At 42.3% G+C, this 21,367-nt stretch overlaps 1 pseudogene; it reads left to right on the forward strand.

Annotated features, from left to right (window-relative positions):
* The first annotated feature begins 3,216 nt into the window (after positions 1-3,216).
* LOC102190214 lies at positions 3,217-21,152 on the forward strand (annotated as a pseudogene).
* The last annotated feature ends 215 nt before the right edge of the window (positions 21,153-21,367 follow it).

A 21,367-nucleotide genomic window follows, 5' to 3' on the forward strand; every position in this document is an offset into this window, starting at 1 on the left:
TTTTTCCTTTAAAATGTATAAATGCAAACTTTGGGAAACACTTAGCCATGAACTGACAAGTCAAAGGTGGAGGTAATAAAACTTGAATTTTGTTTTATGTTAAGAGAATTATAATAGTTTTATATTTGATGACTTCAATGATATAAGAGAATTGCCTTTGGGGGCTTATTCGGAGTAAGTGGACAAATACAGTGTTTGAAGAAGGTGGAAAAGGTTTTATAGTAGCTGGGAGGAAGGAGAATGGGAGCTGATGAAGGCAAATGTGAGGTTCTATGAGCAGCACTGAGGGGCCAGGTGTGGTCTGAAGGATGCTACGTGTGCCTGAGGACACAGGATGTGTACACAGCAAGAGACCAGAAAAGATATGTCTTTACTATATTTAATATCTTTACTCACATCGGTCTTCTATTTAATAATTTTCTTGGAATTATCACACACTTATTCTTCCATGTAAGTGTTAAAATCAAGTAGAAAATAAAAAAAGATATACCATATCTCAGAAGTCTCTATCTTGATATGTGTAAGACTTTATTGAGTATTCAGCATATATTTGAATATTTCACATGTATCAGGGTATATAAAACAGAATACAAGAAATACCTTTTTCTTGTTCTTTCTAAATTTTTAATCTCATAGAATTAATATAACAATATCAATAACCTCAGATATGCAGATGACACCACCCTAATGGCAGAGAATAAAGAGGAACAGAGGAGAGCCTCTTGATGAAAGTAGAAGAGAAGAGTGAAAAAGCTGGCTTGAAACTCCACATTCAAAAAACTAATATCGTGGCATCCAGTCCCATCACTTCATGGCAAAGAGATGAGGAAAAAATGGAAACAACAACAGACTTTATTTTCTTGGGCTCCAAAATCACTGCAGACTGTGACTCCAGCCATGAAATTAAAAGGCACTTGCTTCTTGGAAGAAAAGCTATGACAAACCTAGACAGCATGTTAAAAAACAGAGACATTACTTTGTGACAAATGTCGTATAAGTCAAAGCTTTTATTTTATTTTCCAGTAGTTATGTATGGACGTGGAGTTGGATCATAAAGAAGGCTGAGAGCTGAAGAATTGATGCTTTTGAACTGTGGTGCTGAGAAAACTCTGGAGAGTCCCTTGGACAGCACAAATCAGTCAATCCTAAAGGAAATCAACCCTGAATAACTCATTGGAAGGATGTATGCGGAAGCTGAAGCTCCAATACTTTGGCCACATGATAAGAAGAAATGACTCATTGGAAAAGACCCTGAGGCTGGGAAAGATTGAAGACCAGAGAAGAAGGGGACAACAGAGGATGAGATGGTTGGATGGCATCACTGACTCAATGGACATGAGTTTGAGTAAACTCAGGGAGATAGTGAAGGACAGGGAAGCCTGGAGCGCTGCAGTCCATGGGGTCACAAAGAGTTGGACACGACTGAGTGACTGAGCAACAAATACAGCCAGTTAAATAAAAATGCTTTAATTAGAATGTGTAGCCTGTGACCAAACTCCCAGCCAGAGGACTAGGGGTCCTGACCTGGGCCTCTCTGGGGAGATGGAAATGGATAAATAACAAAAGGCAAGCAGATCATCCTCTCCCTCATCATTCATTCTTATATCAGTGGTCAAGCTAATCCTTCAATTCTTTAATTTCTGTGGTGTCTTTTCTCTCCAGCTCTCTATAGTAGATTTTTATTCTGTTACATCATTCTTTTTGAGACTTCAAAGTTCACATACTTATGCAATCAGAGTCCTTTACCAGGACAAATTCCACCATTACATACATAACCATGAGCACACTCAGAAACCAGGCAAATTATTTTAAAATTGTTCTTTATGATTTGTAGGGGTTTTTCCCATTGGATTACCTTTTCTCTGTCCAAATATGGTCCCTGAAGGATGAAATCATGATCTTGAGTCTTTTCCTTGGTCTCTCTCATACTCTATCAACCTCCCACTCACCCCACCTCACTCCCCACTCATCTCCCCTTTTGGAGTTTCCTTTCCATCTATTTGCTCTTCCCTTTTGGAGCCTTTCCATCTATTTGTAGCTCTTAAGATCATTTCTTCTTTTTTGCATTGGAAGAATCGGGAAAGGGTAGCAGTGTTAGGTGGCAAATGGGAGAAGCACAGGGGATAAAAGCGTTAAAATCTTGTGGAACAAGTATTTGGTTTCCAAATCTATGTTTCAACACTATTGAGGCTTTTGCAATTTAGAAATCTCTAAAATATATAGGCTTATTTGCTCTCTGCTATCTTCCTCTCACTCTCCTTTTCGTACCTTGCTGGCTTCTTATTTCAGAAATCCAGATAGGAAAGGAATATGCAGTTGGCATATAGATAGGGTTAGAATACATTAAATTCTCATCACTCCTTCACATTTACTAAGACTCTCATGTCTAGGATGAAGTAATCAACTAACTCAGTTGTCTTGCATAATCCCACTAGGACTTCACTTTCTCTCAGGTGTGTTCATGCTGCTAAGTAGCTTCAGTCATGTCCGACTCTGTGCAACCCCATAGATGGCAGCCCACCAGGCTCCCCCATCCCTGGGATTCTCCAGGCAAGAACACTAGAGTGGGCTGCCATTTCCTTCTCCATAAATCCTAGGTTTTTAAAAAGATGGCTAGGATCATTCCCTCCCTCTCCTATGACACTCTGAGCTTTCGTCATTTCCAAACTTATCTGTGAACAACTTCTTTCACAATTAGGTTACCTAATTGTGACCTAATGCCTGCACTCAGATCCAGCCCACATGATGTTCCCATCCCCAGTGACTTGAATATTGGCTCAAAGAAAACTGCCCAAAATTCTAGCCCCAGAAATTTCAGGATGACCTTCTAAACTTCTCTGGCTCTTAGGCCTCTAAGCTCTCGAATCCCATGATCTTTTTTAACTCTCAGTTAGTTCAGCTCTGCACTCAAGTTTGAATGTTTACCACTGTGCAGTTTCTTTGGGCCTTGAAGTTTCCAGGCCCCCAGATAAGAATTAACATTCCTAACCAATATATATTCCTTGGGATCCAGCCCTTCCAAACTGACCCTGCAATCCTTCTGGATATCTCTTCAGAAACTCGCTCATGAAAATGCAATTTGACAATGACAGTCAAATTCTCTCTTCTTATCCCCTCTTATTCCTCTTTCCCACCTTTGCCTGTGAGGTGTTGTTTACAGTTGTCAAGCCAGGTTCATGAACACTCACTGGGTTTGTTGTTCTTTGTTTCTCTTAGGATTTGTGCGTCTGGCTGGAGGGATGGACCCTGCTCAGGGCGAGTAGAAGTGTATTCTGGAGAAGCCTGGACCCCAGTGTCTGATGGAAACTTCACAATCCCCACTGCCCAGGTCATCTGTGCGGAACTGGGGTGTGGCAAGGCTGTGTCTGTCCTGGGACAAGTACCCGTCAGAGAGTCCGATGGCCGGGTCTGGGCTGAAGAGTTCAGGTGTGAGGGGGAGGAGCCTAAGCTCTGGTGGTGCCCCAGAGTGCCCTGTCCAGGGGGCACTTGTCACCACAGTGGAGCTGTTCAGGTTGCCTGTTCAGGTGAGATGCATGGCAAGACTTAACATCCACGTACAATCGGTTCAGCTAAAAAAAAAAAAAAACTTTGCTGAAATCCTGTCTTTTTCTATTAGTGTACACAGACATCCGGCTTATGAAAAATGGCTCCTCTCAGTGTGAGGGGCAGGTGGAGATGAACATTTCTGGACGATGGAGAGTGCTGTGTGCCTCCCACTGGAGTCTGGCCAATGCCAATGTTGTCTGTCGTCAGCTTGGCTGTGGAGTCGCCATCTCCACCCCAAATGGGGCAGAAGGAAGTGATCAACTCTGGAAAGCCCGATTTCACTGCTCAGGGACTGAGTCCTTCCTGTGGAAATGCCCTGTGACTGCCCTGGGTGTTCCTGACTGTTCCCATGGCAATACGGCCTCTGTGATCTGCTCAGGTAAGAGAGGGAAGGGCTACTATACTTAGGATGCTCCTGGAGTGAAATATCCCCAGAGCAGAGAGTAAGGGAAAACAGGCTTAAAAATGAAGATATTCTGTAGTGAAATGTTTAATCTTGGTACTGAACTCGGGTTTCAGCTGCTCATTACTCAAGAATCCAACATTGAGAGACAAGTGTGGGGTAAAATTAAAGTCAGCTTTATTGAGGAAACCAGCAGTTCTGGGGAGACAGAGGACTAATGTACCAAAGAACCTCCTTGCTGATCAGGGGTGAGTGTTTTTAAATGGGAATTTCAGGAGTGCACAGGTGGAAGGGGGACAGTTTACCTGCAGAATAGCATAGCTAGCTCCGACAATCATCTTGAAATAAGTCTGATCAGTGTCACTTTTATTGTTTGAAATACAGTTAATCATCTGTTCTAGTGCTGATCTGTTCCCATTTCCTTGAGGCCGATCTTGAAATTGTGAAAGATAAAGATTACGAACTTCCCTGTTGGCTCAGATGGTAAAGAACCTGCCTGCAATGCAAGAGTCTCGGGTTTGATCCCTGGGTTGGGAAGATCCCCTGGAGAAGGAAATGGCACCCCACTAGTCTGGTCATCATGTAATTTATTGCTACCACTGTTTGGGATTTCCGTATCTGCAAAATAGCTCAAAAGATATGGCTCAGAATGTTATCTATACCCCATGAGAAGGAACTAAAGGTCCTTGAACTTGTTTAGGGCTAAACTATCATTATTTCATCCTATTTGACTGTTTTCATTTGTTTCTGATTTTTTTTATTTCTGTGATCAAATTTATTGTTTAATTAGGTTTTTCTACAAACAGAGGCAGGTGGAGGACATGAGGGTGATCTGTCCTGAGAAGGCTCTGTAAGGTCCTGCTCCATAGCATTCTCATTGTTCACTCATTTTTTCAGGGGGAAGAAGTGCTAAGAAATGTAAGAAGTGCTATGTCAGGGAAAGAAACACCTAGATGAATACTATTTTTTATGAAACAATATTATTTAAGGATAATAATAGAGAACAAAGTACAAACAATAAGTGTACACCTAGGTCATGTTCCCCAGCCCAGATCTACACAGAGAGCATTCACAGCACCACAGAATCACTATTGCCTCCCAATAGCTGTGTCCTCCTCCTCTCCAGGGAAGACTGCTTACCTAAGACTTGTACTGCCATAGAATATTTTCTGTTTTTGAACTTTATGTAAAACCATACAGTATGTTTTCTTTTGTGTTTATTTCTTTGACTCCAAACTGTGTTTGAGATTCACTTATGATGTTTTTTATGGCAACATTTCATTCATTTTTATTATTATAGAGTATTCCTTTGAATGATCACCTGACCATGTATTGAACCATTCAACTAATGGCAGAGATGTGAGTTTATTTCCAGTTCTTGACTATTACAAATACAATGGTGCAAATTATCATGATGATGACTTTTGGCAAAAGTATTTATTATGATTTTTGTGTTTAATTCTTGGCTTATATTTTTATTTTCTTAATGGTATGCTGTACTTCAATGAGCCAAGTTACTCATCTTAGGTTTGACTCATCAACTTTTTTTCTGTCCATGTAGTGCTCTTTCAGTCAGTCAGTTCCGTTCAATCACTCAGTCATGTCTGACTCTTTGCAACCCCATGGACTGCAGCATGCCAAGCTTTCCTGTCCTTCACCATCTCCTGGAGCTTGCTCAAGCGCATATCCATTGAGTCGGTGAAACCATCCAGTCATCTGATTCTCTGTCGTCCCCTTCTCCTCCTGCCTTCAATCTTTCTCAGCTTCAGGGTCTTTTCCAATGAGTCAGTTCTTCCCATCATGTAGCCAAAGTATTGGAGCTTCAGCTTCAGCATCAGTTCTTCCAATGAATATTCAGGACTGATTTCCTTTAGGATTGACTGGTTGCCTCCTTGCCATCCAAGGGACTGTCAAGAGTCTTATTCAGCACCACAATTCAAAAGCATCAATTATTCAGCATTCAGCTTTCTTTATGGTCCAACTCTCACATCCATACATGATTACTGGAAAAATCATAGCTTTGACTAGATGGGCCTTTGTCAGTAATGTCTCTGCTTTTTAATATGTTGACTAGGTTGGTCATAGCTTTTCTTCCAAGCATCAAGCATCTTTTAATTTCATGGCTGTAGACATAATCTGCAGTGATTTTGGAGTCCAAGAAAATAAAGTCTGTCCCTGTTTCCCCATCGTTTTGCCATGAAGTGATGGGACCAGATGCCATGTTATTAGTTCTTTGAATGTTGAGTTTTAAGCCAACATTTTCACTCTCCTCTGTCACTTTCATCAAGAGGCTCTTTAATTTCTCCTCACTTTCTGCCATAAGGGTGGTGTCATCCGTATATCTGAGGTTATTATATTTCTCCAGCAATCTTGACTCCAGTTTGTGCTTCATCCAGGCCAGCATTTCGCATGATGTACTCAGCATATAAGTTAAATAAACAGAGTGACAATATACAGCCTTGATGTACTTCTGTCTCAGTTTTGAACTAGTCCATTGATCCAGTCCCTAGAACTCCTTATAGTCTTCTAAAATGAACTTTGTCTACTCCAAAATTACAAAAATGTTCTCTGAGAGTATCTCACAGAAGTGTAATTACTTTTTTTTTTGCATGTAATTGTACATTGCTTCTAGGATTGACATCTGTGTAGGATAAGGGTCAAGTGTCCTGTTTTCATATGGGTATCCAGTTGACTCAAAATCTTTTTCTGAACAGACTATTCCCCACTGCAGTGCCACCTTTGTGATAAGCGAAAGGGCACATATGTCTGAATACATTGTTTAGACTCTCTATTCTGTTCCACTGTATCCTTTGTCTCTCCTTGCACCTGTACCACATTTTCTTAATTATTGTAATTTTACAGTAAGTGTTGAACCTTCCCTGGTATCTCAGAGAGTAAAGATCTGCCTAGCAAGGTGGGAGACCTGGGTTTGATCCCTGGGTTGGGAAGATCCCCTGGAGAAGGGCATGGGAACCCACTCCAGTATTCTTGCCTGGAGAATCCCCGTGGACAGAGGAGCCTGGCGGCTATAGTCTATGGGGTCACAAAGAGTTGGACATGACTGAGTGACTAAGCACACATAGTAAGTCTGGGTAACTTTAATTTAAAGAAGTTATGTTGTTGCTTTTCTTGCCAACTGCTTTGGTCAGTCTTGGTTTTGTATTTTCTATACATTTTTGAGCTGAAGCTCCAATACTTTGGCCACCTCATGCGAAGAGCTGACTCACTAGAAAAGACCCTGATGCTAGGAAAGACTGAAGGCAGGAGAAGGGAATGACAGAGGATGAGATGGTTGGATGGCATCACTGAGTCAAAGGACATGAGTTTGAGCAAGCTCCAGGAGTTGGTGATGGACAGGGAAGCCTGGTGTGCTGCAGTCCTTGGGGTCACAAAGAGTCAGACACGACTAAGTGACTGAACAGCAACATAAATTTTGAATCAGCTTGTCATGTTTCAGACATACAAAAGCACAAGGGAATTTGATTGAGGTCAGATTTAATCTGTATATAAATTTGAGAATGTCTGACTTTGATAACATTGAGTTTCCCAATTCACTGACAAAATATATCCCTTCATTCAATTAGGTCTTGACTTTCTCTCAGATGTTTTGCACACATTTAACTAGGTTTTCTCCTAGGCATTTTATGGGTTTGATGTTATTAGTATTTCTTTTAGTGAAGGTTTTCTAGGAATGAGTTCTCTCTGAACTTTACCTGGATTCCCCGAATGTTGATTAGTATTTTGCTTTAATCCTTCTTTCTTTCTTTTCTCTCTCTCTCTTGCTCTAGCTTTCCCTTTCTCTCCTTATTTGCTCCTCTCCTGCCCTCTTTTTCCTTGAGTATGTAAAATCTTCCTGGATTATGTTGCAGTCATGATGCGCCTTTATCCCTCCCTCCCAACAACAACAGTAATACTTCTGGGAATTTCTTACATAACCACAGTCCAGTCAAACCTTTAGAGATGTCAGTCCCAGATGACATCTAAATGCAACCACATGAGAAACACCAAAGATAGAACTGCCAAGGTGAGTCTTTCCCAACTTACCCGGGAAATCATGAGCAAAATTTAAAAATAAATTACTTCAAGTACTAAGTTGTGGGGGAAATTTTGTTATATAGCATTGTAAACCAGGCACTTACCATAGGACCAGCATTTCTAAATAGAGGAATATTTATCCTCTGATTTTTCCATTTTACTATTTCTACTTTATGTTGATCTAATGTGCTGATACGCTCATTCTCTAGTTCTTAATTTCAGCAGTTAACTTTTTCAGCTGTAGAATTTTCACTTGTTTTTGTTATCATTTCTCTGCCAAGATACACATCGTGTCAATTAATTCTTTGTGCACTTTAATCATGGCTATTTAAATTCTCTGTCAGACTATAAAACTCTTAGGGGAAAACATAGGCAGAACATTCTTTGACATAAGTTGCAACCGCATCTTTTTGGATCAAATTCCTAAAGAAAATAAAAATAAAAAAAAAAAAATAAGATCTAATTAAACTTAAAAGCTTTTACATATCAAAGGAAACCATAAACAGAACAAAAAGACAACTCTCAGAATGGGAGAAAATATTTGCAAATGAAGTCATTAACAAGGGATTAATCTTCAAAATGTACAAACAACACAATATCAACAAACCAAACAATCCAATGAAAAAATGGGAAAAAAACCTAAATAGACATTTTTTTTCCAGACATACAAATGGCTAACAAATACAACATCACTAATATTTAGAGAGATGCAAGTCAAAGCTACAGTCAGGTAATACATCACACCAGTTAGAATGTCTATCATTAAAAATATCCACAAATAAATGCTGGAGAAGATGTGTAGAAAAGGGAATCCTCCTACATATGAGTATGTAAATTGGTACAACTACTGTGGGTTGCCATGCCCTCCTCCAGGGGACATTCTAACCCAAGGATCAAAGCCAGGTCTCCCACGATGCAGGTGGATTCTTTATTGTCCGAGCCACCAGACTCAGAAGCCCTACACTATTGATATTAAGTATAAAATAGATATTGCTTGGAGAATCCCATAGACATGGAGCCTGATGGGCTACAATCCGTAGTGTCACAGAGTCAGACACACAGCTGAAGTGTCTTAGCAGGCATGCACACAGAAATAGACAAATAATAACTTCCTTATAGCACAGGGAACTCTACTCAGTGTTCTGTGGTGACTAAATAGGAAGTAAATCCAAGAAAGAGGGCAGATGTGTGTGTGTGTGTGTGTGTGTGTGTGTGTGTGTGTATGGATATATATGAATATAAATATAAATAGATAGATATAGTTGTTGTTTAGTCGCTGAGTTGTGTCTGACTCTTTTGTGACCTCATGGACTGCCATGCTTCTCTGTCCATAGGAATTCTTAGGCAAGAATACTGGAGTGGATTTCCATTTCTTTCTCCAAAGACTCTTCCCAACCCAGGGATGGAACCCCAGTCTCCTGTTTGGCAGGCAGATTCTTTACCACTGAGTCACCTGGGAAGCCCATATGTATATGTATAACTTGCTAAATTTGCTGTACAGCAGAAGCTACCACAACATAGTAAAGCAATGATACTCAAATAAAAATTAATAAAATAAAACAAAATAAATTTTCTGTCAGGTAACTTTAAGAGCCAAATACCCTGGGAATTTTTTTAATGTTTCTATTTGCTCTGGTGTTCCATGAGATCTCTTTTATATCAGTATTTTTTAAACCACAAACATTGTAGATAAATAATTGTACAACTCCTTCAGAAAGACCTTTGCTTTTCTTCTTCTATTTAGGGGTGGATTAAGGATGGAACAACTTGTTTACCTCATTCTTAGGGCAAAGCTTGGCTTAAAGCAGGGATCGTGCCACTGTCAGGACCAGGGCTCTTCCTGCAGAAAGGGAACACCAAGATTCTGGTAACTTTGCCAGTGTGTTCCAGCTTTCATCTCAGCTCCCTCACTAGGTCATTTTTGTTTTTTGTTTGTTTGTTTGTTGCTTGAACTGTTTACTTTGTATTGGGGATAGCTGATTAACAGTGTTTTTATAGTTTCAGGTGAATAGGCAGGGACTCGCCATACATATACATGGATCCATTTCCCCCCAAACTTCCCTCCCCTCCTAAAAAATATTTAATTTAACTGACTTTCCTGTTCTTTACCCTCCCAACCCTCTAATCATTGCTGTTTCTTCAGGAAACCAGACCCAGGTGCTGCCCCAGTGCGACCACTTTGTGTCTGAACGAGCAGGATCTGCGGGCTCAGAGGAGAGCGCCCCCTACTGCTCAGGTGAGGGTCCCACAGGACAGAAGACCCTTCTCATTCCTCAGGTCACCGCCCCATTGTCCCATTTCTCTCTCCTCAGACAGCAGGCAGCTCCGCCTGGTGGACGGGGGCGGTCCCTGCGCCGGGAGAGTGGAGATCCTTGACCAGGGCTCCTGGGGCACCATCTGTGATGACGGCTGGGACCTGGACGATGCCCGCGTGGTGTGCAGGCAGCTGGGCTGTGGAGAAGCCCTCAATGCCACGGGTCTGCTCACTTCGGGGCAGGATCAGGGCCCATCTGGCTGGACGACCTGAACTGCACAGGAAATGAGTCCCATGTGTGGAGATGCCCTTCCCGGGGCTGGGGCAGCACGACTGCAGACACAAGGAGGACGCGGGGGTCATCTGCTCAGGTCAGCACTCCACACTGTCCACAGGCTGGAGGAGGGGTGGGGCCCTGGAGGACGGGGCTATGAGCCCTGAGAGAGAGATGCTGAAAGGACCAGAGAAGGAGGCTTCCTCCCATGGAGCCTGTCTTTCTAGTAGACGTGAAGACGAGGTGCTTTCACTGCCTCCTGCAGCAGCTGAGATTCTGGTGCTTTCTTCCTGGCAGAGCCTTTTCTCACAGTTTTTCTTAAAAATCAGGGCTCACCCTTCTGGTACATAGAGTAGAGAAGTCTTAAAGCCACTGTGCTAGTTTTTGTTTGTTCTATAACAAATTGCTACATTGTTAGTGGTTTAAAACAACATATTTATTTCCTTACACTTCTCTAGCTTAGATGTCCAGCAGGGATCTCACTGTACAGGGATCAAGGTTTCAGCAGGCCACGTCACTTCTGAGCCTCTGGGAAAGAATCTGTTTCCTGTCTTTTCAAGCTTCTAGAAGCCGCCTGCCTTCCTTCACTCATAACCCCCTTCTGTTCATCATCAGACCAGCAATGCTCCACCTCTCTGACCATTATCCATATTCACATCTCCCTCTAACCAGAATGAGGAAAAGGATTCCACTTTAAAGGATAGTGAGTCTAAGAATGTGATTAGACTGTGCTCAGGTGGTTAATCCGCCATATTTCAGGTGACTCTTACCATCCCAAGGACCATACCTTAATCACATATGTAAAGCCTCTTTTGCCAGATAAGGAAACACAGACAAAAGTTCCATGTAGCCATCTGTGGGTCCATTATTCTATCTGCCTCCACACTGTTCACATCACATCCCTTTCATACCCTCTCTTGGATGTTTTGTCAGGAAGCAGGTGTCAGCTCCCTCTCCCTGCTGGTGTCCAGGTTGGTCTTCCTCTCAGTTCATATCCACCATATCACGGTGGTAGAAATATTTAGAAAGACAGTCAGAAATGGACAAAGTCAGGTGAAGAGGAGACAAGTTTCACTCTGGTCATCTAATGGATTTGCTTCCTCAGCTGGGTCACAGACGAATGTTCACAATTTTGGGGAGAGAGGAAGACCCAGAGCACTGAGTGGGGTGCTCACTGTGTCCTGTCTCCTCCTTTTCGATCTCAGAGTTCCTGGCCCTCAGGATGGTGAGCGAGGACCAGCAGTGTGCTGGGTGGCTGGAAGTTTTCTACAACGGGACCTGGGGCAGTGTGTGCCACAGCCCCATGGATGATGTCACCGTGTCCATCATCTGCAGTCAGCTTGGCTGTGGGGACAGCGGAAGTCTCAACACCTCTGTTGATCTCAGGGAAGGTTCTAGACCCCGGTGGGTGGATTTAATTCAGTGTCGGAAAACTGATACCTCTCTCTGGCAGTGTCCTTCTGGCCCATGGAAATACAGTTCATGCTCTCCAAAGGAGGAAGCCTACATCTCCTGTGCAGGTGACTTATGTCTGTTTCTGTGTCTGTCCCAACCCTGTAGGATGTTATTAGTGAGATTTGATATTTTAAAATCTAAGTGATGGGTTTAAGTTGAGTTTATAAAATGAAGTTTGGATGGAGCTAATTTAATCTACATGTTCCAAACTTTCTTTATTAAAATTTTTTAATTGATATAATTGATACAACTTTATACTTTTTGCTGTGTACAACATAATGCCACTAGTCTAGATATATGGAGTTCAAGTTCAAGTCATTCTTTGAATCGTAATAAGGTCCTCAGTGATATATCTCAGGCATCAGATCCAATGAATCACATGATATACCATAGCATATGATATGGTATAGTTAAATATTTTTCTTACATGATGAGAATTTTTAAGATGTATTTTCTTGCCATCTTTCAAATAGACAATACAGTATTCACTATAGTCACCATGCTGTATATATCTCTTCACCTATTCATTTTATAATTCAAATTTATACCTTTTGATTACCTTTGCCTGCACCAAATCCCCCACTTCTGGCAACCACAACTACTCAGCATCTCTGAACTTGCTTTTTTTAAATATTACACATATAAATGAGATTATATGTTATTTTTCTTTCTCTGTCTGATTTATTTCACTTACATAATGCCCTCGAGGTCCATCCATGTTGTTGAAACTGGCAAGATTTTCTTCTTTTTATGGGTAGATATAAGTCTATATTACATTTTCTTTATCCATTCATCAGTGAAGACTTACATTGTTTGACTCATAATTCAATTAGATTGCTTGGATGATATATATTGCTACAAAATACTAAAAGGTAATACTGCTAAAGTGCTGCAGTCAATACGTCAGCACATTTGAAAGATTCATCAGTGGCCACAGGACTGGAGAAGGTCAGTTTTCATTTCAATCTCAAAGAAGGGCAATGCCAATGAATGGTCAAACTGCCTCACAATTGTGCTCATTTCACATGCTAGCAAGGTTATGCTCAAAGTCTTTCAAGTTAGGCTTCAGCAGTAAGTGAACTGAGAACTTCTGAGATGTACAAGCTGGGTTTAGAAAAGGCAGAGAAACCAGAGATCAAATTGCCAACACTTGTTGGATCATAGAGTAAGCCAGAGAATTCCAGAAAAACATCTGCTTCATTGACTACATAAAGCCTTTGACCATGTGGATCACAATGAACTGTGGAAAATTCTTAAAGAGATGAGAATACCAGAGCACCTTACCTGCCTCCTGAGAAACCTGTATGCAGATCAAAAAGCAGCAGTTGGAACTGGACATGAAACAACCGACTGGTTCTACATGGGAAAAGAGTTCGTCAAGGCTGTATATTGTCACCCTGTTTATTTAACTTTTATACAGAGAACATCATAGGAAATGCCAGGCTGGATGAATCACAAGCTGGAATCAAAATTGCTGTGAGAAATATCAACAACCTCAGATACACAGATGCTACCACTCTAATGGCAGAAAGTGAAGAGGAACTAAAGAGCCTCTCATTGAGGTGAAAGAGGAGAGTGAAAAAGCTGGCTTACAGCTCAACATTCAACATTCTAAAAACCTAAGATCATCAGCACTTCATGGCAAATAAAGGGGAGAAAGTGGAAACAGTGACATATTTTCTTTTCTTGGACTCCCAAATCACTGCTGACGTGACTGCAGCCATTTGATTAAAGAGGCTTGCTCCTCTGTGACAAACCTAGACAGGGTATTAAAAGAGACACTGCATTGCTGACAAAGGTCCATATGGTCAAGCTATATTTTTTCCAGTAGTCATCTCTGGACGTGAGAGCCGGGTTATAGAAGAAGCTAAAAAGAGTTGATTCTTTTGAATTGTGGTGCTTGGATGCCACAGTTGAATTGAGAGTCCTTTGGGCAGCAAGGAGATCAAACCAATCAATCCTAAAGGAAATCAACCCTGAATATTCATTTCAAGGACTGATGCTGAAGCTGAAGCTCCAATACTTTGGCCACCTGCTGAGAAGAGCTGACTGATTGGAAAAGACCCTGATGCTGGAAAATATTGAAGGCAAAAGAAAGGGGCCACAGAGGATGAGATAGATAGCATCACCAGTTCAGTGGACATGAATTTGAGCAAACTTTGGGAGTAGTGAAGGACAGAGGAGCCTGGCATGCTGCAGTCCATGGGGTTGCAAAGAGTCAGACACAACCTAGCAACTGAACATATGTTGCTGCAGTGAACACTGGGTTTCAAGTTAGTGTTTTTGTTTCCTTCAGATAAATACTCCAAAGTGAAATTCCTAAATCATATGGCAGTTCTATTTTTAATTTTTGATGCACCTCAATACTGTTTCCATAGGGGCTGCATCAACTTACATTCCCTCTAACTGTGCAAAAGCTTTCCTGTCTCTTCACATTCTCCTCACTCCTGTTATTTCTTCTTTTGGATAAAAGCCTTTCTAGAGGATCTGAGGTGATATCTCATTGTGGTTTTGATTTGTATTTTCTGATGATTAATAGTGTTGAGCACGTTTTCCATGTACCTATTGGCAAGTTGTATGTATTCTTTAAAAAAAGTTGATTCAGGTTCTCTGCCCATTTAAAAAAAATCAGATTGTTTGTTTTTTTGCTACTGAGTTGTATGAGTTCCTTGTGTATTTTGGATAATAATCCTTACCAAAAATATAATATGCAAGTATTTTGTCCAATTCCATAGGTTGCTTTTTCACTTTGTTGATGGTTTCCTAATTGGGCAGAAGCTTTTTAGCCTTATGTCATCACAATCTGCTTGTTTTTACTCTTGTTCCTTTGCTTTTGGTGTCAAATCCAAAAAATCATCACAAAGACTGGTGTCAAGGATTTTATTTTCTGTGTTTTCCTGTAGAAATTTTATGGCTTCAGGACTTGTGATCAAGTCTTTAATTTATTTTGAGTTAATTTTTGTGAAGGGTGTAACATAGTGGTCCAGTTTCATTTTTTGCATGTGGCTGTCCAGTTTTCCCAATGCCATTTACTGAAAAAACTGTCCTTTTCCCACTGTATATTCTTGGCTTCTTTGTCAAAAATTAATTGACCATAGAAATGTGGGTTTATTTATGGACTCTCTATTCTGTTCCATTGATCTCTGTGTTCATTTTATACAATGACCTACTGTTTTAATTAATATAGCTTTGTAATATACTTGAAATCAGGAAGCACGACACCTCTAGCTTTGTTATTCATTCTCAGGATTTCTTTGGTATTGAGCATCTTTTGTGGCTCCATGAAATTTTAGGATTGTTTCTTCTGTATCAGTGAAAATTCTGTTGGAATTTTAATAAGGATTGCAGTGAATCTGTAGATTGCTTTGGGTAGGATGGGCATATGAATAATATTAGATCTTCCAATCCATGAGCACAGAATATCTTTCCATTTATTTGAGTCATCTTCAGTTTCTTTCTTCATGTGTTTATAGTTTTCAGTGTACAGGCCTTTCACTCCTTGGTTAAATTTATCCTAGACATTTTATTCATTTTCATACAAATGTAAATAGAATTGTTTTCTCAGTTTCTCTTATAGCAGTTTGTTGTTAGTGTAAAGAAATGCATATGATTTTTGTATACAGATGTTTCTTCTACAACTTTACTGAGTGTATTGGTTCTCATATTTTTGCTGAAGTCTTTAGTGTTTTCTACATATAATATCAAGTAAGGGGTTTCTTTCCTCATGACTCTGATGGTAGAGAATCTGTCTGCAATGCAAGAGACCAGGTTCAGTCCCTGGGTCAGGAAGATCCCCTAGAGGAAGGAATGGCAACCCACTCCAGTATTCTTGCCTGGAGAATCCCAATGGCAGAGGAGCCTGGCAGGCTGCAGTCCTTGTGGTCCTAAAGAGTCGCCATGACTGAGTGACTAACACTTTCACTTTTCAATCTGCAAATAGTGTTAATTTTGCCTCTTCCTTTCAGATTTGGAGATCATGATTTTCTTTTTCTTGCCTGATGGATCTGGATAGGACTACCAAAACTAAGTTGAATAAAAGTGGTGAGAGTAGACATTTTTGTCTTGTGTCTGACTTCAGAGGAAAAGCTTTTGGTTTTTTACAGTCAAGTTGATGTTCAGTTCAGTTCAGTTCAGTCACTCAGTCATGTTTGACTCTTTGCAACCCCATGAACTGCAGCACGCCAGGCCTCCCTGTCCATCACCAACTCCCGGAGTTCACTCAGAGTCGCGTCCATCGAGTCAGTGATGCCATCCAGCCATCTCATCCTCTGTCATCCCCTTGTCCTCCTGCCCTCAATCCCTCCCAGCATCAAAGTCTTCTCCAATGAGTCAGCTCTTCGCATGAGGTGGCCAAAGTACTGGAGTTTCAGCTTTAGCATCATTCCTTCCAAAGAAATCCCAGGGCTGATCTCCTTCAGAATGGACTGGTTGGATCTCCTTGCAGTCCAAGGGACTCTCAAGAGTCTTCTCCAACACCACACTTTAAAAGCATCAATTCTTCAGTGCTCAGCCTTCTTCACAGTCCAACTCTCACATCCATACATGGCCACAGGAAAAACCATAGCCTTGACTAGACGGACCTTAGTCGGCAAAGTAATGTCTCTGCTTTTGAATATGCTATCTAGGTTGGTCATAACTTTTCTTCCAAGAAGTAAGCATCTTTTAATTTCATGGCTGCAGTCACCATCTGCAGTGATTTTGGAGCCCCCAAAAAATAAAGTCTGACTCTTTCCACTGTTTCCCCATCTATTTCCCATGAAGTGATGGGACCGGATGCCATGATCTTCGTTTTCTGAATGTTGAGCTTTAAGCCAACTTTTTCTCTCTCCTCTTTTACTTTCATCAAGAGGCTTTTTAGTTCGTCTTCACTTTCTGCCATAAGGGTGGTGTCATCTGCATATCTGAGGTTATTGATATTTCTCTCGTCAATCTTGATTCCAGCTTGTGTTCCTTCCAGTCCAGCTTTCTCATGATGTACTCTGCATATAAGTTAAATAAGCAGGGTGACAATATACAGCCTTGACGTACTCCTTTTCCTATTTGGAACCAGTCTGTTGTTCCATGTCCAGTTCTAACTGTTGCTTCCTGGCCTGCATACAGATTTCTCAAGAGGCAGGTTAGGTGTCTGGTATTCCCATCTCTTTCAGAATTTTCATATGGCCTTAATTATGTTGAGATGCAATCCTTCTATACCTACTTTGTAAAAGAGTTTTTACTGTAAGTGGATGTTGAATTTGTCAAACACTTTTTCTGCATCCTTTGAGGATATGATTTTTACCTTCATTTTGTTTATTTGGTGTAACACACTGAATAATTTGTGAATGTTGAACTATCCTTGTATCCTTGGAACAAATAGCACTTGATCATGGTGTATGATTCTTTTAGTGTATTGTCAAATTCAGTTTTCTAATATATTGTTGACGATTTTTGCACCAATATTTATCAGAGTATTAGCCTGTAACTTTCTTTTCTCATGGTGTCCTTATCTGGCTTTGGTATCAGACTAATGTTGGCTTCAGAAAATGAATTTGGAAGTGTTCTTTTCTTCCGTTTTTGGAAGAGTTTGAGAAGGCTCCACCAGTAAATACTGTTACATTGGGAAGTGAGATTTCAGCAATAAATTTTGAATGAAATAAATAAATGTTGGCGAGAGAGACAAATAGTCAAACCATAGCACCTTATTCCTTCAATATTTCTCTCTGTGTTTCTCTTTCTCCTTCCCTCCTCCTCCACATACACACACACACACCCCATTCAGGTACACGTTGAATGATATACTGGATGTTGCCTGAAACCCATAGCTAACAGAATGTGGGATCAGATACTTCAAAAGCAGAGGCTCACCCTTCCTTGTCTCTCTTTGCTCGTCTCTTTGTCTTTTTCATTTTGAAGGCCAAAGAGGCACGAAACTATGAGACCTTTTATTGATGATGTTTTTCCTACAATTAAACCCTGTGAATTGAGAGGTGGTAAAGTCTTTGACCATGAAAAATGAGCAACCTGCTCACAGAGGTCCTGCCATCATTTTCTCCAGAGGTTCTCTGCATAGAGTGGGTTAGGAGTTTTGATATGATGATCTGGAAAGAATATATAAATGTTGATACTTTATGACAGATACTATTTACCCTTCTGTTTTTCTTGAATTTATATTTATTTCTGTCAGCTTCAATTCTTTTATATATATATTTGCAGTCTTTTGTTTATTATTTCTGCATCTTCTCAATACAAATTTTTCTCAGTAGGCTTTTTTTCACTATTGCCAAAAAATTCTGGCTTACTCAGTGTGTACATATATGTGTCCATATGTCTTCTCAGAATTCTAGTAAGTCTTTCCTGTATACTTCCTTTTAAAGAGATTCCTAACCAACACTACGGGCTTTTCTGGTGGCTCACACAGCAAAGAAACTGCCTGCAGTGTGGGAGACCTGGGTTTGATCCCTGGGTAGGGAAGATCCAGTGGAGAAGTGAATAGCAATCCACCCAGTATGTTTGTCTGGAAAATCCTGTGGATAGAGGAGCCTGGTGGGCTGCAGTCCATAGGGTCACAAAGAGTTGGACATGACTGAGCAACTAACACACACACACACACACATAACCAACACCACATTGTGGAGCAATTATCTCCCAATTAAAAATAAGTTTAAAAGAGGCTTTCCTTTTACAACAGTAGTCTTCACTTGCCCAGTGTCACACTGAATAGTAGGTAAGAGCAGTTTATAATCTATCCAATAATTTTCCATTAAAATTATGTACATGAGATTTTGAATATAAATTGACTCTCTGTTTCTGAACTTCTTATTCTTAATGTGAACTATTATCCTAGACTGTTACCATTAATTTATATTTGGTTTAATATTTCACTGATTAGTATGAATTTAAAAAAATTTTATTTCTCTGAATTTTATTTGTCTATTCATTCATTTAATAAATATTTATCAAGCCTCTATCTAGGTATTTAGAAATGGTTTTCCATAGATATTTGTTGAATGAGTGCATAGAATGTGCAGGCACTGTCCTAATAGTAGAAACATGGCACATATAAGATATACAAGGTCCTTCTTCATTCAGAGGAGTGTGTGTACATTTGCAGATGTCTGTGTTTATATTTGCTGCGGGTGTGAAGACAGATAAGCAAGTAAATATTTAAAGTAATTTCAGCTGGTGATCAGATGCAGTGAATGTTTCAGCCCAGGAGATAATGAGCCTGTGTTTTCATGTGTCATTTGTACTGAGTCAGACCTTAGATAATCTTATGTGGGGGACAGGACCACCCTCAGTGATTTCTGATCCACTGTTTCCCCATTGTTTGCAGGAAAAGACCCAAGAGCTGTCCAGCTGCTGCCCCCTGCACAGGTACGTCAGCCCGCCCCCTCCCCTGTGGCTCCCAGGGGCTCCTTCTTCCCACCAGGGCAGTCACAGGAGGGGCTGCTGCCTTTTCAGACAGAGAGAAGCTCCGGCTCAGGGGAGGAGACCGCGAGTGCTCAGGGCGGGTGGAGGTCTGGCACAGCGGCTCCTGGGGCACCGTGTGCGATGACTCCTGGAGCCTGGCAGAGGCCAAGGTGGTGTGCCAGCAGCTGGGCTGTGGCCAGGCCCTGGAAGCCGTGCGGGCCGGACATTCGGCCCTGGAAATGGGAGCATCTGGCTGGATGAGGTGCGGTGCAGGGGCCGGGAGTCCTCCCTGTGGGACTGTGCTGCGGAGCCCTGGGGCAGAGCGACTGCAAACATGAGGATGCTGGTGTGAGGTGCTCTGGTGTGTAAGGGGCTCGGGGTCCACCCTGGGTGAGCTGGGGCAGCGCAGGGGCAGCGGGCTGGGCCAGGCATGGTGGGGAGTTTGTGTTCAGACATCCGGGTGCTGAGGCTCTGATCTAGGACAGGGGAGCTGGGAGGACTTGACACTGATGTTGTGGAGACTGAGGGTGATTTCAGGCTCAGGAGGGAAAAATGGTTTGCCCTGCGTTCTGACCAATTTCTTTTTTCCAACACTGCTATTTTTCTCTTTAGGTATAATGACAAATTTGCCCCCGACTACAGCAGGTACTGTGATCCATACATGGGCAGGAGAGAATACTCAAATACTGGGGACCTGTTCTGTGGGCTTTCTGACAGCTCAGAACAGGAAAGAGTCTGAGGAGCCGTGGCTGTGGGGGGTAGCCCGGGCATTACACTGGGCAATCCCCTGCCTTGATGTCCAGGGTCAAATGTTCTCCTGCCCGGGGTCCAAGGAAGTCTGGTTCCCATGTTGTAGAATCTAAGGAACTCCCACGTGCCCTTGAGTGTTGCTCCTCATCTGTGGGATGCAGGTCCCTGGATGTTTGATGCTCTGTCTCCTGAAGCCCAAGGAGAGGGGATGAGCTGGGTCCTCAGAGGCTGTCTCGCAGGGCAGCTCCCTGACAATCCCCAGCTCTGCCTCGGGCCACACTGGCCAGAGTGGAGTTGGCTTGTCTCAGGAGGAGACCCCGGGGAGCCCTGACACTGTCTGAGGCTGAGACGCCATTGTCCAGAGCTCCTGAAAATGCTGACGTAGGAGATTTCTCTGTGCCCAAGACTATCTCAGGTGCTTTTTCCTGTTCTCCTAGGGACCAGAACAACCTCAAATTCTCTCCCTGGCATCTTCTCCCTGCCTGGGGTCCTCTGCCTCATCCTGGGGGCCCTTCTCTTCCTGGTCCTCGTCATCCTGGTGACTCAGCTGCTCAGATGGAGAGCAGAGCGCAGAGGTGGGCTGCAGGGGAACTGGGGACAGGAGAGTGTGTGGAGGCAGGAGATGGGGCAGGTGTGAGGAGGGGAACCTGGGCCAGGTACTGTTGTGAGTTGCAGACTCCATGTGCTCCGTGCTGAGCTCTAAGGGCTGAGTAGACAGAGGTTCCTAGGACTGGGCATGAACTCTCATAAGTCATGGCCTCTCCTGTGAGACCAGACAGAGTTGGCGCTGAGCTGTAATCAGGGTCAGATGAGGGGAGAAGGTGCTGACATGGTGCATGGTGTAGGAGACGACGCTGAGGTCCTGGCAGCCCCCATGTGAGCACCAGGGAGATGAAGGTGGGCTGGCTGGATCGGGGTATCTGGGGAAGCTTCTCTGACCTGCTGGTGATCTCTCAGCCTTATCTAGCTATGAAGATGCTCTTGCTGAAGCCGTGTATGAGGAGCTCGATTACCTTCTGACACAGAAGGAAGGTCTGGCAGCCCAGGTGAGTGTCTCTGTCTGCCCTGCTGGGATCTCTGGTTGTCACCACCCCTGGCTGTGCACATCTTCTCAGCATCTGCAGACCCCATGTGTGCCCCAGGCTCACAGAGACGGCTCCTCCAGAGAGGCAGGATGGCCTCTCAGAGCTCCGTGATCTCCCAGCCTCTGTCTGCACTGCAGGAGCCTGGCCTGTTCCTTTTCAGCCTTAACACAGGTCCG

The sequence above is a fragment of the Capra hircus genome, unplaced genomic scaffold, assembly GCF_001704415.2.
Source record: "Capra hircus breed San Clemente unplaced genomic scaffold, ASM170441v1, whole genome shotgun sequence".
Lineage (NCBI taxonomy): Eukaryota > Metazoa > Chordata > Mammalia > Artiodactyla > Bovidae > Capra > Capra hircus.